We start from the raw sequence: 18,793 nt of genomic DNA, 5'->3' as shown, positions 1-18,793 counted from the left end.
TAAACAAGACTTTCTGTTTTTAAGATGATGGCTTCTTAAAGCAAAAAAAGAGAGAACACTAATGCCAAGAATCTTTTGTCCTTCAACACCCACCACTATTCTATTTTCTCTGGAGACATGTAGAAATAATTCTCTGGTATTTTCCTAAAAACTGCCACTCTATCATTACAGGCTTTCCCCCAAAAATGGGAAAAGAAGTAAGGAGCAGGTTAAATTTTAAAATGTGTTATGGGTGTGTATCTTTCATGTCACAGGCTATATCTGTTTATAACAAATATTTTGGAACTAAGCATATTTCTTGATTCACTTATAAGAAAAGAGAGACTTCAAATCAGCCTGACACATTGCACAACTATCCTCGAACACAGAAAGTGATAATCATAAGTACTCCCCTTTATCTGTGAAATAGAAATATAAGAGCTTTCCTAATGAAATAACAAAACTATAACATTGGGTAGAGTCTTTTAAAATTTTTTCGAGGAACTGAAAAGGAAATAATCAGGATTTTATTGATACTTTTATAACTGTTTAAGATTATATTTCCAGTTTTCATCCTGGTACACAGTTTTTTATTAATTATTATTGTAAACTTCACCTTGGATTTTCTTTCCCTTTGTTTTAGAGCTGTTCCAAATCCATTCAAAGTCTAGTGTAAGCCAATAGTATTTTTCAGTTTTCTGAAGTGCAGCGGGAATCCTCAGAGATTCTTACTGATAGATAAAAGAGAGGCCCTTTCTTTTATTAATAGGATAAGAATGGTTGGGAGGAGAAGGGCCAAGCCTTTGTATTAGATTAAGCTGGTCAGTGCAGGTTCAAAAGATGTATCGATCACAGTTATCAAAGGAAAAATAGTAGACATTACAGCTTTGTGTTAACTAACATTAATACTGTTGAAATTTGTAACAAAGCTGTGTAAGACTAGTCTTTCTTTCCTTCTCACATCTCATTCCATTCTCAATACCAGAGACAGATACAAATAACTGTGTATTGGTTTTATTCTGGGTCAGCTTCTTAATGGCTGGTTGATAAATGAAAAACAATTCTGGGGGCCGGGGGGACGCCTGGGTGGCTGAGTCAGTTAAGCCTCCAACTCTTGATTTCGGCTCAGGTCATAATCTCACAGTTCGTGAGATCAAGCCCTGTGTCGGGCTCTGCACTGACAGTGCGGAGTCTGCTTGAGATTCTCTCTCCCTCTCTCTCTGCCCCTTCCCTGCTCACTCATGCATGCTCTCTTTCTTTCTCAAAAATAAATAAATAAACTTAAAAAAAAAAAAAACCAACAAACAATTTGGACTAAAGGCATCAATGCAGACCAGTAAAAAAATCTTCATTGTTTTTTGTTTTTTGTTTTGTTGTTTTTGTTTTTGTTTTTTGCCTTGGTTTTGCTTTTAATCATTTCTCGGGTGACTCTGAGAAGTTCACTTAACTACTTGGTGCCCAGATTTCCACCTTGTAACATAGAGACAAACCTACCTCATGAGAATGAATCTGTAATATGTTCCAGGAACCAAAAGCTCTGGTTATTGTTCATTTCTTGATCTTTTGTGGATTGGCAAGATAGAAACTTAAAAACAAACAGACATTAACTTTTTGGAATTTTTCATATGAAAGCAAGCAGCTAAATAGCTGTGTTGATTTCCATCTACTTTCTACTGATATTTGACCAAGCATTAAAACTATTAAGGGTAAAAATGTCTTTTCAAATTCATCATACTCTTAAGCAATTCATCTTATGGTATTCTTACAGTGGACCAAACTGGAAAATAAACCCTGCATCAATCTTTTGGACCTATCTTTTAGCCATTTTCTTGTGCTAACACTTAGAATACAAAGGAGATTCAGTTTGCATGGGTCAATTTTACAGCATGTTTACATCTTTGGTAAAAGTTTTGAAGGGAGAAGATATTGACTCTGTTGGCTAATATTAGACTAGGGATCTTCTGTGGATTAGATTTCCATTTGTCATCCTAGATCCTAGTATATTTCTTTTTAGGTGTTTGAGGTCTGGTTATTTTTTAGATGGCATTACCGAGCAAAATTTATATGTGGGCTTTACCTAGTGGTCACGTATTTACAAAAGGAAGACAGAAAATTCAAAAATAATTAGACACTTTCTCATTGTTGCTGTGTTTTTGTTTTGTTTTTTGGCCAAGAGTATTGAGTATTGTAAAGATATATAGAGGGGCGCCTGGGTGGCTCAGTCAGTTAAGCGTCTGACTTCAGCTCAGGTCATGATCTCACAGTTCGTGAGTTCGAGCCCCGCGTCGGGCTCTGTGCTGACAGCTCAGAGCCTGGAGCCTGCTTTGGATTCTGTGTCTCCCTTTCTCTGCCCCACCCCTGCTTGTGCTCTGTCTCTGTCTCTCAAAAATGAATAAACATTAAAAACTTTTTTTGAAAAAAGATACGTAGAACTTCTCTACAGTTTCCCTGTATTCTTCATAGAAATTATAAAATCCAAACTTCTTTACAGCATTCTCTACCACACTGAGGAAGAAATCTTGCTTGTTTTCATTGCACTCAAACTAACCTTGTTGTTTGTAACTTTGGTACTAGAAATGGAAACGAGTTCTTATTCTCTATTATGCATGGCACATGGGATAACCGTATCTGCCTCCTGTACATTGTAGTGGATAGTGGATCAGTGAGTCTGCTCTCGTTTCTTGTTTCTGTTACCCCTCATGCCTTAGGATATCCTTCTTTACTGCAGCAGAGCATGATACAAACAAACATTGGTGTGGACCTGGGATGGGGCACTGGAAACGGTTAAGAAGGTATGGCTGTTAGAGCAAGGAAGCCACGTAAGGTTAGTCCAAAAGGGGAGCAGGGGTGGCTGTGATCAACAATTACAAATTCATGGAGGATTTCACTTCATAAATGAAATTCTTATCATACTAGAACTTGAAAGACAAAAAGAAGAGAAAGTCATTTATTACTCCCACAGATCAGAAATACAAGCTAAAAGCTAAATAACTTTAAACATAGCCTAACTAAATGTATGGGTGACAGATCGTTGAGGAAGTGTATGCTTTAGGAACGCTTTTCTAATCTTTTGTGATTGATATCCTAGAGCATAGCCTTCCCCTTTATCATAGTCAGAATCCTATTTGCAGTAATTAGAATAAATCTAACATGCCAAAGATTAAAGGGCAGGAGAAAAGCATGAGTCCCAACCATCTCTCAGGTCCCCCCCCCACACACACACACAAGTTATTAAAGGGTGCAGTTGAGTCTCTCATTTTCTCCTCTACTGTCTCTTAAAGAAGAGTCTCCATATGTACAGGATCCTATCTCAGTAAAACACAGAGAATAAGCATTAAGGGGAAAACATGGTTACTGCTATTCATTTATTCCTTGCACACTAGGACAATGTATGGCACAGATGCAAAGAGGCAGAGTTATCAGAATTTTGGGGTTGGATAAGCCCCTAATGCAACTCCTCTCCACCCCAATGCTTGACTCTTCTGTACAATATCACTTAGGGATTTAAAGACCCTTAGGGGGTCTTTACAATATCTGTACAATATCACTTAGGGATTTATAGGCCAAGTGGTCACTAGCCTGTCATTCAGTGTCTCCTAAGACATAGCATACTACATCTTTGGACCTAATCTGATTTTTGCATATAAGTCATATTAACTCAAAATCCATTTCCCTATAGCTTTCATTTCTTGGCCCTGAATGGAGGCATCCTGAAGAATTTTCCATCTTCCACATTATAAGCTCTTCACATAGTTAAGACTCTCATGTAGGAGATTAATCATAGTTCTTGCCCTCAGATAACTTACCATCTGATATCCAGATCTGCCCCAATATCCCTCCTAACACTTATCCTCCTTTATCCTTTCTTGTTCTAGCTGCCCTTGTTTTATCAGCTCTTTTTGCTTTCTGGTCCGTTGCCCATAGGTTACTCCCCTGTGGTTTATTCATCTTAGGTTCTTACCCGTTGACTTGCCATCTCTCTTAAAAAGAACATTTTGAAATTTCCTAGAAATCCCAGCTTCACAGATGATACAGGCACGTGGGATTTAAAAAAATTTTTTTAGATACAAGAGTGAGGGTATGATAGTTTTGTAGCTTTGGAAACGTCTTGTAGCCCAGTCTCTACTGACAAGACAGAATCACTATTCTGTTTCGAAGAAGCATACCGCCTACATCGTAAGTTTGTTTGCCTTCTCTGACAGCCTGACTAATCTTTACATACTTCAGCACCCCCATGTGTTTTGATTTATACCAGTGTGACATAATAAACTTATGGAAACTTACTTTCTGTTTAGCATTCTGATCATGGCTTAGATCCCCACCAGAAAAAGTGGTATAAAAATTTGAAATTTTGTTAATCCATCTCTTTTAGCTTGTCCCTGTCCCCTTAAAACTGTGAGATTCTCAAAGGTGAGAGGCCTTGTTTTATTCATCTTTGCTTGCCAATCTACCACCTTTGTATCTCAAGATACATAGCAAATAATTAAAATTTATTAAATCGAATTAAATGATTAGTCACAAATGGTAATGGATAAGCTTTAACTTTTCGTTTAGAATTTCTTATATTGGGACACAAATTTGTGCCAAATTAATCACCGTATTCCTAATTAGTATATGCAGGTAGCCCCCCCAAAAACCATATTTGGTCCAAAATCCACTATCTCTCTTATTAATCCTATAGTGTGGTCTGTGGTTTGTGCAAAGAATCTACATTTACCTCTATCGTAGATATCAGTCTCTCTTGTTAATGTCTTGTAACTTGGTTCAATTAAAAGCTCTTATCCATTTACCAAAGGTAATAAATTTTCCCTATAGAAGGTATCATTGAGACTGGGTGCTTGTTTGTATGTATAAATTCATCTTGGAGTGTGATACCATAAAGGGAACCTGTTGACAATTTGTGTTTATCTAAAATGTCTTGCAGAGAACAATTTGACACATTTTTCTTGTGTTTTCCATGGTATAAAAACACCGAATGTATCAAACTCTTGTGATCTCAAGGGTTTTTTATATCAGGTAGACCAGGAGTTGACAAACTTTTTCTATAAAGGTCAGATAATAAATATTTTAGGCTTTGTAGGCCATATCGTCACTGTCATAACTACTCACCTTTGCCATTGTACAGTGAAAGCAGCATAAACAATAAACAAATGAACATAGATGTGTTCCAATCAGACTTTACGTATGGACACTGAAATTTGAATTTCATACGATTTTTATGTGTCACTAAGTATCATTCTATGTTTTCCAAGCCATTTAAAAATATAAAACCATTCTTTGCTCATAGCAATATAAAAACAAGGAGAGGGCTGGATTTGGACTGTTGGGTGTAGTTTGCTGACCCCTGATATTGGTCTAGAGAACCAGAGAACTGATTAATTTATTCTTTCTGCCTTTGTACTGTTTGAAGAGCTGTAGATGCGATCTTAGTGTCTTCATTCAGTATTGAAATACTTTTGGTCTTTTTTGTGACTGGAAATGGAAAACAAAAGGCAAGGCATCTGTTCCTATTTATTGGGTAGTCGGGATGCACCAGAACTGTAATCAAACATATCTGTAACCCCCACAACACCTCTGCCTTTCTCAGTTTTCCAGATTGTTCAATGTTAACTGTGCTCCTAATATATTTAGTGATGAATCCAGCTAACCCCTTTGTTTGGTTTGGTTTTTAAGGGTCTGCCTTCATTTTCCCCTAAGAGATAAAGAAACAATTCCCAAATTCATCCTCTCTTTAGACAGGTTTTAGAGATATCTAACAAACATGGTAAAGAAAGTGAAATGATTTTTCACTCTGGAGTTTTGGTACGCCTTAGTGTTTCAAGCGGTGGTATAAATTTAACGTTGGGAATTTAAGGAAAACATTTTAGAAGGGTTCCTCTTTCTAAATAAAGAGATTTCTCTAAGAGGAATCCCCCAATTCAGGATCTATTTGGGCAGTATTTACCAGTAAATGAGAATAAAATTAATTTATATTCTTTCGGAAATGTCTTTGCTTCCTAGTTGACATGGACATGCTTGTGTCAAAGATTCCTTGATCTGTGGTTAGCTTTGGGAGGTGCTTTCTAATAAATCGGTGCACTTATGTTCCCTTCAGTTCCCTGGTCCAGGATGCATTAGCTGTGATACTAGGCTAAATAGTCTATCCATTAGCAGTTCAGCAGGATATTTAAGCCTAAAGAAATCTGCTAAGAACTTCTCTTTTGGAACGTTTTCTTTGATATTTTTCTCACGTTATTTGCTCTTAGTATGTAAATTTATCATGAATAAATCTTATTGAAAATCTGATTCTGGTTGATAGTAGTCATTAAGGAAATAGGAGCCAGCAAGGCAGTACATAGTCCCACTACCAAAAAAAAAAAAAAAAAAAAAAAAAGAAAAACAAAAAAAAGAAAAGGAAAAGGAACCTCTGTTTTAGGGGATCTGCAAGAAATACTGTCAGCCAGTCTTTCTAGAGAAGTTCCCTTGTTTTTCTGTATTTTCACTCTTCTCTGTGTCCCAGGAATTGTATTTTGCTCAGTCCTAAAGCAGAGATAACCTTGGCATGTGTTCAGTTCTCAGAATATTAATGTTTTAAACCAGCTTGGAACTCGTTTGACTTATTTATACCAAGTTTTAAAAATAACTTTTTTTAACCGTCTTAGTCACTACAACACATGTAATTGTCGCATCTGTTAGAAGCATTTTTAATATGCTGAGTTTGTCTTTTGTTTTTTCAAAAAGCACTCTACAAATTAGTGGTTATTAACCATCCAGTACTGCCACTGTGATCCTAGTGAAGGGCGGAGAATGGAGTGGGAATGGATATGTGGGTGTGCGGAGAGCTTGCTCCTGTGATGTGGAATTAACAGAAGGTATACAGCTTTGTCTTTCGCTTCACCTTGGGTAAACCTTATCTCTTATGTTACTCTCAGTCCTAGATTCTACTGTATTATCCAGGTAATTACTGAAAACCAACACTCCACATTTTGAAGTGGTCTGTTTACCAGCTTGAAGTATGTGCTTGTGGCCATGTTTGAGTAGTCTAAAAATTTCGAAGTGTTTCTTCAAAGCCATGTTCTTTTTAGGAATTTGTTGAAAATGTTAACATGGAAAGTCATTTTCATTATTATAGGATTTTTCAGGGAGAGAAAGCACAGCTAGTTAATATCTAATTAGAGTTTTCTGTTGTACTTAGTTCTGTGGAATCAAGATGCTGTTTTCTAGATGTTAAATTGGAGCATAATGTGTTTAAGTGTTTATCATGCCTTTAATAATTTTTGGAATTGGGACTTCTGAGAAATCCTGCCAAATATATTTAATTGTGTTTCATACTAAATGATCAGAGTTTTTGTACTGGTTATAACTTCTTCCTCTTCATCTCCATTTCTCTATCTCAGCCCTTCTTAGTATAATGAAATAAAATTGACCAACCAAAGGCTTCTGGTCTCCTAGACATGTTTAGTATAATTTTTAATACTTGCTGAAAACTTTGACTTCTATAGCTCTATTCAGGTTTGAGAACACTCATTTGATCTGTGGAGTCCTTGCTGGTGAGTGCAGTGTTAAGGCAAAATTTTCTATTACCTAATAGTTAAAATTTTGCATCAGGCATTGATTTTGAAGCTGTTTGCTTTTACAGTCACCTTTTCTGGGGATAATCTAATAACAGCACTATTAAGGAAATAATAAAAACTACGTTTGAAGGATCATTGTTATTGGCAATTTCATTTGCTGGCATTTGTGAGAGGCTGCGTTACGGAGTGATTTTCTCATAATAAGCAGTTTTACCAACTGTAATTTAATAAAGGCCAACTTCTCCTAAGTAAGCTCCTTTATCCAGATATAATCTTTATATGCCAGAGAATAGCAATGGACCATGAAAATGACTCAAATTTTGTGGAGAAGCTAGTGAGCACTACAAGGATGTATTTCTAGCTAGGGACCAATAGCATACAAACCTTATTTAAAAAAAAAAAAAAGTGGGGGTGGATATAGCCAAGAGAGAAAATTTAGAATGAAGAGAAATGTATTGCAAGATAAAGAATGGCACACTAGGGAGGAAAGATAGAATTTTTAAATCATCTTTTGCTAGCCACATGGTTACTCTGTTGTTAGTTTATCCCCATCCTGAGTGTTTGTGATTCTAATGTCCTTTTTCAAACTATCAGTTGGCCTGAATTTTCCACTGAAAATGTACCAAAACTATTATTTATGAGGCTTTTTGGGGGTTGGGGAGGCAGCAGATGATTTTCTTTTTGGTGAATTTTGTTCTTTCTTCATTTGTTTCCTTTTTTGGCTGAAGAATGGGCTATTGCTGCTTGACTTGTCATCTTTATGTGCTGTTTACACATGGCTTTTACAAAAGAAGCTATTACCACATCTGATTTATCTCTTATTGCAAGTGCCCATATAAAAGCATTTGTTTTAACAAATTTTTTTAATCACCAGGTTGATGTTCCAACTGATTATTATACAACCATAGGAAAGACTGATATTACTAATTTTCAAAAAAGGAATAAGATTACAAATATTGATACAAAATTAATGTATAAAGATACATGTTTTGTTTTTTAGTGCTTTTCCCCAAGACATTTAAAGCATTCTTTGCTGAAACATAAACTTGCCATGTTTTGTTAAAGAGAAGAATGTAGAAACAAAGCACTCGCAATTAACTGATCTTATCAGGATTGGATTCTACATTTTTTAGTTTGCATGTTGCAGACCATTTGGGGGTATTATTTAAATAGACTGTTGATACGTTAAGTGACTGTAATATTTATTGTTTACTTTAGTAAAGAACCAGGAGCTGGACTCTACTGCTGGGTATCTTCCTTCTGTGCTTAGCAAGATAACCTCGATTCCTGCTGGTTCTGTGGGCATTTGCAGTGCAAAGCATTTCTTACTGGGTTTGCAAAGCAAGGGTAATGTGCTGTGTGGGTGTATGTGTGTCTGTGCACAACTCTCTCCCTCATTCCTACTGCCACCTTCTGCTCACTCCCTTTTTCTTAACAAATTTATTTTTTTAATTATATAAATCTTATTAAAAAGTCTAACAAATATCCAAATCCCTTTTTTCTGTACAGAAACACTAATAAAAGTTTAATGTATTAACTTTCCCCGAGGTATTTGCATTTGAACAGGCCACAAAGTCACTGCAAAGATGGTAACATTACAGAACTGGTCATATCATTAAGTAGTATATACAGGGCCAGTCCCATAACTCTGTTTACTTGATGGAATGGTAAAATAGAGGGGCCCCTGGCTGGCTCAGTCTGTGGCGCATGCAACTCTTGATCTCGGGGTTGTGAGTTGGATCCCCACCTTAGGTGTAGAGATTACTTAAAAAATTAAAAAACAAAAAACAAAAACACAAACCAATGAAGAGAATGTGAAAACCAAAAGTAAGTTAATAGATGTGGTGGTTTTAGGATTCCATTGTGTAAAATGACTATGGAGATAGTATGCTAAATCTTAGACTCTTTATACAAAAAATTTAAAGATTTCAGGAAGCAAAATATGTGGGTGGTAACATAGATACGATTTCGCCTTAGAAACAAAGTAAATCTGTGAAGCTTTAAAATGGTTATAAATTTTGTGACTACTCAGAAATGTTTTTCCTAATTTTCTTTCTTAACAGTGTATATGTCAAAACTATTAAAAGTGGCCTGTCTAGTGTTCTTCATGAGGACCTTGGCTCAGGAATATTTATTAAGTATTCTCATTTTAATTCTTATATTCTATCACAATTTCTTTCTGCAAAATTCTATCTGGTGATGTTCTCTAAAGTATTAGGAGAACCTGGCTGAGAACTTGGTAAGCGGAAAGAAGACCAGCCTTAGTTAAATCTATAGGGTTGGCCCACTCGGGTGCTCAAGAAACACTTCCATGTAGGCACTAGGTGTCTTTATTGCTCTGGTTCATGTTTCTTTGCAAAAAGTAATGTTTTAAGAAATAAAGTACAAAGACAAATAGTATCTAGTATTTGCCTATCACTTCATTTTGAACACCTGTACGGTGAACCTTCATAGTAACCATAACAGTGATGTTCTTGCTTCACAAGATGAAACTGAGTCTCAGAGGTTGAGAGATCTGCCCAAGAACAAGCAGTTTGTGAGTGAAAGAAAGAGCTAGAACCCAGGTCTTCGCTGTTATAGTCCAGTGACATTCTTTCGTGCCATAGCTGTCTCTTAAGTCACTCAGTCCCCATATGAAAATGTGGTAAAAGTTACAGAGAGTGAATTAAGGAGAAGATTGGGATTTGTGAGACCTTGATGATTTATAAAACTGAGTATTAAAAATTGTTCTTGGGGCATGTGGGTGGCTCAGTTGGCTAGGCGTTCAGTTCTTGATTTCTGCTCTCACGTTGGGCTCTGCACTGTGAGCTGCTTGGGAATCTCTCTCTCCTTCGCTCTCTCCTTCCTCTGCTCTTTCTCTCTCTCAAAATAAAAAAAATTAACTTAAAAAAATGGTTCGCAAAAAAGGAAATGGTTCTCTAAGATCCTTAAGCCACTAATGAATTTATTTATTACTGCTGGTTTCCATTTATCTTAAGTTAAATCCCCTGGGTTGAGTCCTGCAGAATATCCCAGAACCTGAAACAGGATCTTTCTCAGTCTATATGAAACAAAAGATAAGGATGTGAAGTGAGGCCTTGCCTATTGTTGAGACCAGGATCTCAGGGCTTTATTTGGCCCTGGGGATAATCTGATTTCTGATATTAAAATCATTCAATAAAAAGAATTAAACTTTTAAAGTGTTTATTTTTGAGAGAGAGAGAGAGAGAGAGAGAGAGAGAGAGAGCAAGCAGGCACAAGGGAGAGGCAGAGAGAGAGGGAGAGAGAAAGTCCCAAAAAGGCTCTGCACTGTCAGTGCAGAGCCCAACATGGAGTTTGATCCCAAGAACTGTGAGATCACAACCTGAGCCGAGATAGAATCGGATGCTTAACCGACTGAGCCACCCAAGCACCCCCAAGAATTAAACTTTTTAGAAGAAAATAATTAGTAGCTTCCTTTACATATATACTGGGAATGTTTAGATAGATCAATAGCTTAAAGTCCCATTAATTAAATCAAAACTTTTGTGGAAGATCAGAAGAAAACTAGATTGGTATCCAGAAGCAAACAAATGAAAAACACTTCATTGTCAAACCAAATGACATTTTGTGACTCTAGTAATTATTTGTTCTTCATCAAAAAAAAAAAAGTACCAATATTTTTGGTACTCTGTACTCAAGTCCCTAAGTATATTTATGTCAGTGTGAAACTCTTACTGATTTGGAGTAGTGTTTGAGATTGTTTAAGATGGTGTTGGTAAAGTGTATTAACCAGGGTATTTATGGAATTTAGTGGCAGAATTTGTATTTTGGTGTGGCTGGACTATGAAGAATTTTTTGCAGTTATTATTTGTGTTTCCTACTTACAATTTAGTCGATTCAATAAAGTAAAATGTCACCTTGGCATGTTAATGGCCCTCTCTTAAAATCTGTATTGTATAATTTTAGTAAGTAAGAACACCCATATTTATTAGTCTATGCTGTCTATTTGAACATGCATATATATGAAGATAAAATTTTCACAGGTATTCTAAGGATAAATCTTTGGAAACATTGAATAGAATATTACGGAAAAGCATTTTTTTGCAGACTTAAAATGAAACATGTATTGATTCCAAGGCTCTCATTAGAAGTTAGCTTTATAACTGACATGACTATTTTCTTCTTTCTTTCAAAAATTTTCTGCCAACTATCTAATTCTGTTTATGTGGGCTCAGTAACATTACTGACTGGCTTATTTTGGTCCTTAGTGTAATATTATAATATCTAAGAATGCACCAAAAAATTAAAACACTGTAATTAAGCTTGAGACCAGCTCTGATAAAAGTTTGCCTTCTCCCCAGGGTTCCACCATTGCTACCACCATAAGACATATTATCTTATATAAATATATTTGACTGCCATCCATACGTATCATTGTCAGTATCTTCATTCAACTAAATCTAAATACCCTAGAGATTGGATCACTTCTTTCTTTCATTTATCCTCAAATCACCTAAAAGTGTTTTCTCTTCTGAGATGGCAATTAAACAACTGCTTATTGAATTTGTTCAGTCATTCTGATGTCTTCTACTTGATTTCAGTAAAACAAGATTTAAGCCTCAAGTGCAGAGCCCTTAGACAAAAAAAGAAAAATATAGATCATTCTGATATGAAGAATCATAGTGTTGATTTGTAGTATATGTCACTAATCTAGAGTTACTGTTCAGATCAAGTTTTAGGATTCTTTGATTTTTAACATTTTATATTCCCGGTTGCTATCATGACTGGCAAGAGAATGATAATTTTTTTGCATGTCTTTACTGGTTTCAGAGGCAGGTTATCTAATAAGAAAATCTACCAAGGAATTAAATCACAGACATGACCATATTTTCATTCACGTTCCTGAGAATATCCCTGTCATCCTTAATTCAGAAAACATTAAACAAAATATAATGAAGCTACACCTTAAATTTGAACTATTTCTTTTCCACCCAGATACATTAAGTCCACAGTCATTGACTTTGACTTTCAAAATCCACTTGCTAAATTACTAAGGTTTTATTTTATATTCTCCTTATAAAAGAAAAGGTTTATATTAGTTACCAGTTGCTTACATTATCATTCTTTCCATTAACGACTTTTTCTTTTGGGAAACTGTTACGGTTTATTTTTAATTGTTTTTAAAGGGTTGGAGGACATTAAGGATTTATCAGCACTTCATAAATTGATTACCAGACTCCATGTTTTGCAGATCATTTCATTATGGAGCCAAATATAAAAGATTGCATAAGAAAATAATTTAGTAACATTTTTTATAATAAAAGTAATGCATATCATTTTAGAAAGGTTAGGAAGTATGAAAAAACACAAAGAGAGAAATTAAGTTATTTGCAATTCTTGGGGCACCTGGCTGGCTTAGTCGGTAGAGCATTCAACTCGATCTCGAGGTTGTTAGTTCAACCTCCACATTGGGCACAGAGCTTACTTTAAAAAAAAATTGGGGGGGCGCCTGGGTGGCTTGGTCGGTTAAGTGTCCGACTTCGGCTCAGGTCATGATCTCACGGTCCGTGAGTTCGAGCCCCACGTCAAGCTCTGTGCTGACAGCTCAGAGCCTGGAGCCTGTTTCAGATTCTGTCTCCCTCTCTCTCTGCCCCTCCCCTGTTCATGCTCTCTCTGTCTCAAAAATAAATAAACGTTAAAAAAAAAAATTGGGGCGCCTGGGTGGCTCAGTCTGTTAAGCGTCCTACTTCAGCTCAGGTTATGATCTCGTGGCTTGTGAGTTTGAGCCCCGCATTGGGCTCTGTGCTGACAGCTCAGAGCCTGGAGCCTGCTTCGGATTCTGTCTCCCTCTCTCTCTGCTCCTCCCCTGTTCTCTCTTTCTCTCTCTCTCTCAAAAATTAATAAACATTTAAAAAATTAAAAAAAAATTATTTGCAGTTCTACTGCTACTGATATTTAATATCCCTTGAAGTCTTTTTCGTATGTTTAGTTATACACATAGGAAAATATAATTTTTATTTTTTATTTAAGGGGAGAGTTTCATCTTCATTCCAATATCCAGTCATGGTCCTGACGTGAAAGTAGTCCCCTGAAATCACATGGCAAGGTTGGCAGTGATGGTCCTTATCTGTGTACCCAGAATTTTAATATATAGAAAGATAAAATGAGACAACAGCAGGTTCTTTTCTTCCTTTTAATACAGAAATGAAGTGTTTTTCCTTTGCCCGCCAAAAGGTAAAATTGGTCTTCACTGAGACAGGAAACAAATGTGTGTGGGAAAAGCGTGGACCCTCCAGAGAAAACTTAATATGCTTTTTTTTTCTTATGTGGCCAAGTTTTAGGAAGATTTTTAGGATTTATTTTCCTTGTGAGGCTTATAGGATAAGATGCTTTTATAAGCATAGCTGTGGTTCTTTCATTGGTCTAATATACAAATACCTTGCTTCAAAAATAACTGAAAAGATGGGGCACCTGGATGGTTCAGTCGGTTAAGTGTCCGACTTCAGCTCAGGTCATGATCTCACGGTTTGTGAGTTTGAGCCCCATGTTGGGCTCTGTGCTGACAGCTCAGAGCCTGGAGCCTGCTTTGGATTCTGTGTCTCCCTCTTTCTCTGCCTCTCCCCGACTTGTGCTCTGTCCCTCTCTCTCTCTCAAAAATAAGTAAAATGTAAAAAAAAAAAAAATAACTGAAAAGAAAAAGACTGGGTTGCATTTAATGGGGTGGCAGCAAAACACCTGGGGCACCCATATCTTGCTCTTAACGATGTCTGGGATTTTTAAGTCAAGGGAGACGTCATTTAGAACTCACAAGGGCACATGCCTGCAAAGGTTCGATGATCCTGAGACATAATCCTTCTGAAAAAAAAAACTTTTCAAGAGAAACCCTTTTGGAAAAAAACCCTTTTCTTCCCCCCAAATAAAATAGTGAATTCTCATACTTAGCACGAACCATTCACTTTTCAAATAAAATTGAAAATTTTCAAATAGTGTTCTCAATTAAATATTTCTCTAACATTCTTCCTTCTCCTATTCCTGAAACCAGTTAGTACTTTGTACAGGCAACTGGTCTTCCTGTTGTAGCGTCTCTCTCCTTCTAGATCCCCCAGCAGTCCAGATAAACAGCATCTGCATGAACACCTTTGGATCACAATTAAGTCTCAATTTTGTCAGTTACTGTGGGATGTTCACACAAAGTCCTATATTTGTTCATACCCTGAGAAGATTCCTTTAAAGTTTCCAGGCCCATTTACTGCTTCAGATTCTGTGTCCCCCCCCCCCTCCACCCCACCCCTGCTTGTTCTGTATCTCTCTCTGTCTTTCAAAAATGAATAAACATTAAAAAAAATTTCTTTTTAAGTTTCCAGGCCCATTTGGTATATGCAGTTGTGTAGTCTTATATAATCCAGTGGCCTTTGCTGATGGTCATAGCTAAAGGCACAACACTATCAGTTAAAATTCCTCACTTAGGTTATATGTCAAAGTTTGGGAATCTTAAGTCATGGAGATTTTATGTCTTCTTTTTGCCTCAATCTATTCTTCTGGCTTTTCAGACTTATCCTTATTTTTAAAAGTATTAGAGGTGCCTGGGTGGCTCAGTTGGTTAAGCGTCTGACTCTTGATTTTGGCTCAGATCGTGATCTCATGGTTCATGGGTTCGAGCCTGGCATGGGGCTCCGTGCTGACAGTGTGGAGCCTACTTGGGATTCTCTCTCTCCCTCACTCTCTGCCCCTCCCCTGCTTTCTTGCTCTTGCTCTGTTTCTCTCTCAAATAAGTAAACTTAAAAAAAAAAATTAAAATAAAATAAAAGTGTAGTGTTGGCCACTAAAATCAGGCCCTGCTAAGGGGACTTTGGACAGTCTTTGTACTTCTTAAGAGTATAGTCAGGTTTGGTGTATATTCTTTTGAACATAATAGGACATGTCCTCTGGTCCTACTTCAAGTAAATACTTTGTTGCCAGGGGAAGAAATGGGCTTTAGAACCAGAAACCAACTTGAGTTTAAACCCTAGCTCTGTCACTTAACTAGCTCTGAGTTGTTTAACCTCTCCATTTCTTCATCTATAAAATAGAGATAGTGACTACTTCATAGTGAGGTTGTCGAAAATTAAGTGAGAAAACATGTTAAAGTGACTAGCTCAGGGGTGCCTGGTGGTTCAGTCAGTTAGGCATCTGACTCTTGATTTCTGCTCAGGTCATGATCTCAGGGTTCAAAAATTTGAGCCCTGCGTCGGGCTCTGCGCTGACAGTGAGGAACCTACTTGGGATTCTTTCTCTCCCTCTGTCTCTGCCGTTCTCCTGCTCTCTCGCTCTCTCTCAAAATAAATAAACTTTAAAGTGACCAGTGCAATACCTGGCATATGGTGAACATGAATAACACTTTCCTCTTATTTTACTGGTATAGGAGATAAAATGCTGGACTAGACAGTGGGTCTGGTCAAGTTAGCCACTTTTTATGTTCTTTCTGAACACACTTTTTCAGTTTTTGAATAGCACGAGACCAGACAGAAGTTCTCAAGTCACCTGGATTTATTGAATATACTTTTGACAAGTTTTACTGAATATCTATTATGTGACAAAAACTGAACAAAAGAGATACAGAACTAAGTAACATAGGAAGTCCTTATCTCCCTCAACACACCCAAGGAACTCACAGTCTAATGGGAAAAATAGATTACTAAACCAGTAATAACAAGGTGCAATAGGAACAAAAGAGGAATAATATCTAACCATACTTTAAGCAGCCAGTGGGGAGACTTCCAGAAGAACTGATACTTAAGCTGAGCATGGACTTCCAGGCAAAAGGAAAAATATTGACAATATTTGCAAGGACAGGGAGGCAAAAGCAATCATGCCCTGTACTAGGAACTGCAAATAGTTTTGAATTAATGGAAAGAAGGATGTCTGTGAAGGTGCAGCACAGTGAAGCTGGAAAGAGAGGCAGGAGTCATATTTTAAAGTATTTTCTATGTTGGGGCACCTGGGTGGCTCAGTTGGTTAAGCATCTGACTCTTGGTTAAATAAAGTATTTTCTATGTCTTACTAAAGGGTCTGAGCTTTAACCAGAAGGCAGTGAAGAACCACTGAAGGATTTTTGTTTGTTGTTTTATTTTATTTTATTTGAAGGGGTTTAAGCTGCAGAATAGAGTTTGCAATGTTTCATTTTAGAAATAAACGCTTTAGCAGCAGAATAGAGGATGTGTTCAAGGAAGGTTTGAGATGAGAAAGAAGGAAGGAAAAAAGCAAAGAAGAAAAACTGTTCATGGCATTAGTAGTAAGGTAGTTGTGGCATTACAAGAGCCTGAATGAAGGTAGTAAAGGAGGGAATAGAAACAAGCACGTAGATAAGGGCGATATTAAAATGGAATGGAAATGACTTGATTGCGTAATCTCTGGGGGTTGGTGGATGTGTGTACGAAAGGCATTGAAGATGATTTCAGGATTCTGGCATGGAAGACTGGATGGATGGTGGTGCCGTTTACCAATATAATAGAAATGATGAAAGAAGTGGGGGTGGCAGGTCCAGGCAGCAGCAGAGATGAGTTTAGATTGGGGCATATTGCATTCCATATGGCTGGGAGCATGTCCAGTAAGTAGTTGGCTGTGTCCAAGAGATCTGGACAACAGAGCCAACTGGGAGGTTGATCTGACCATATGTAAAAATGCTCTAATTAGTGATATAACCTGTTATCAATTTTCCTTTTATTTCCAGTGACTAACACTTATTAAGTGATCAGTGAATATTTGTTGTTATTACTATGGCTGCAGCTTTTAGCTGTGGTCCACTGTATATATGCTTTGAAACAACTGATTGCTCAAATTTTACTCAACAGTAGGCAGCTTTGGACCAGGTGTTGCTGGCCTAAGCAATGTTTATTCACAAATGGCTTCTTGATGACAGACCACCACGTGTCACTTATACCTATTGGTATAAAATAGGCTCTTACTTGTTTATCTTAGGTATTTTCCTGGTTATAAGTCATCCTCAGTTGTGACAAATTTGTTCGGAAAAGCCATGAAGTTTTTCTCCATGTGAGTGGGTTTGGATATGCTCTTCACAGTGCTAGAAGTAGCATATAGCAATTTGAGAAAGCCTATTTGTTTATTACCAGCTGATCTATTTTTGGACAGCTCTAACAGCTTGTCTGACTCCAAAGAAATGGTGAGATAAATGCCCTAGAAAGTAATACAGTGTGTAAATAATAACAACAAATTTATTTTAGTGTCCCCAGACCTTACTATTATAGGAGCTTAGAATGTTGGTTGAATTAAGTGAATCTATCTGGTACTTTAGAATTTACCAAGTGCTAGGGGCACCTGGGTGGCTCAGTCGGTTAAGCTTCTGACTTCAGCTCAGGTCATGATCTTGTGGTTCGTGAGTTCGAGCCCTGCATTGCGTTCTGTGCTGACAGCTCAGAGCCTGGAGCCTGCTTCAGATTCTGTCTCCCTCTCCCTCTGCCCCTCCCCTGCTCACAAACTGTCTGTCCGTCTGTCTCTCTCTCTCAAAAATAAATAAACATTAAAAATTGAAGAAAAAAAAAAGAATTTACCAAGGGCTTTCACATTTATTATCGTATTTGATCTTCAGACCCCATGAGTCAAACCAGGTGTTATTCTCATTTTAAATAGGAGGATATTCAAATACTCTTAGCAAGATTTTGTGTATCTCTGATTCATCTGCAGACAGAGGCAGTTTCTGTTGTCATCTCTCAGTCCTGTTTTTCATGCCCTAAGTAATATTCAAATCAGTCCACAAAAGACCTGCCTAATTGAAATTCAACTTGTACCACTCTGAGATGCTCTTGAGTTGACTGTTTCAAGATGGCTTAGAAGTGAAGTTGGACTGAGGTTTCTCGAGCAGTGCATCCTTTCTTGCCTTAATAGGGCACTGGTTTGTATTCATCACAATGTAGGTTGGTTTACAAGTTAAGGACTAGCAGTGTTTTTTTAAAAAATATATAATATATGTAACTAACATGATTTGAGTACGAAAATGTGTAAGCTGAACCAGGAATGTGTCATTTACTCCAGGAATACCTTTTTAAAAGAGTCCTTTTCAGTTATTAAGTTGCTAGGTGGTATGGAATATGGTAAGTTGATCTGAACCAAAATTTCAGGCCTAAGTGGCTTTCTGGTAAGCACACGCAGATGTTTACTTTTATGACATTTGGCTTCTGTCAGACTATTCGTTTTTCAAATGACTCATATTCGTTTTTTACTGATGTGAATTCCTTCCCTTCTACCCACAGCAACTTTCTTTAAACTTTAGGATTATGTGCATCCACGGTGATGTTATCTTGTCA

General features: G+C 37.0%; 1 protein-coding gene across 11 annotated transcripts in view; it reads left to right on the top strand.

Moving 5' to 3' along the window:
* Positions 1–18,793, top strand: part of EPB41 (erythrocyte membrane protein band 4.1) — a 106,396-nt gene that overhangs the window by 72,212 nt on the left and 15,391 nt on the right. The gene's annotated exons all lie outside the window — the stretch shown is intronic.

The sequence above is a fragment of the Panthera uncia genome (genome assembly GCF_023721935.1).
Source record: "Panthera uncia isolate 11264 chromosome C1 unlocalized genomic scaffold, Puncia_PCG_1.0 HiC_scaffold_4, whole genome shotgun sequence".
Taxonomy (NCBI): Eukaryota; Metazoa; Chordata; class Mammalia; order Carnivora; family Felidae; genus Panthera; species Panthera uncia.
This window is presented reverse-complemented; position numbering and strand designations above follow the sequence as displayed.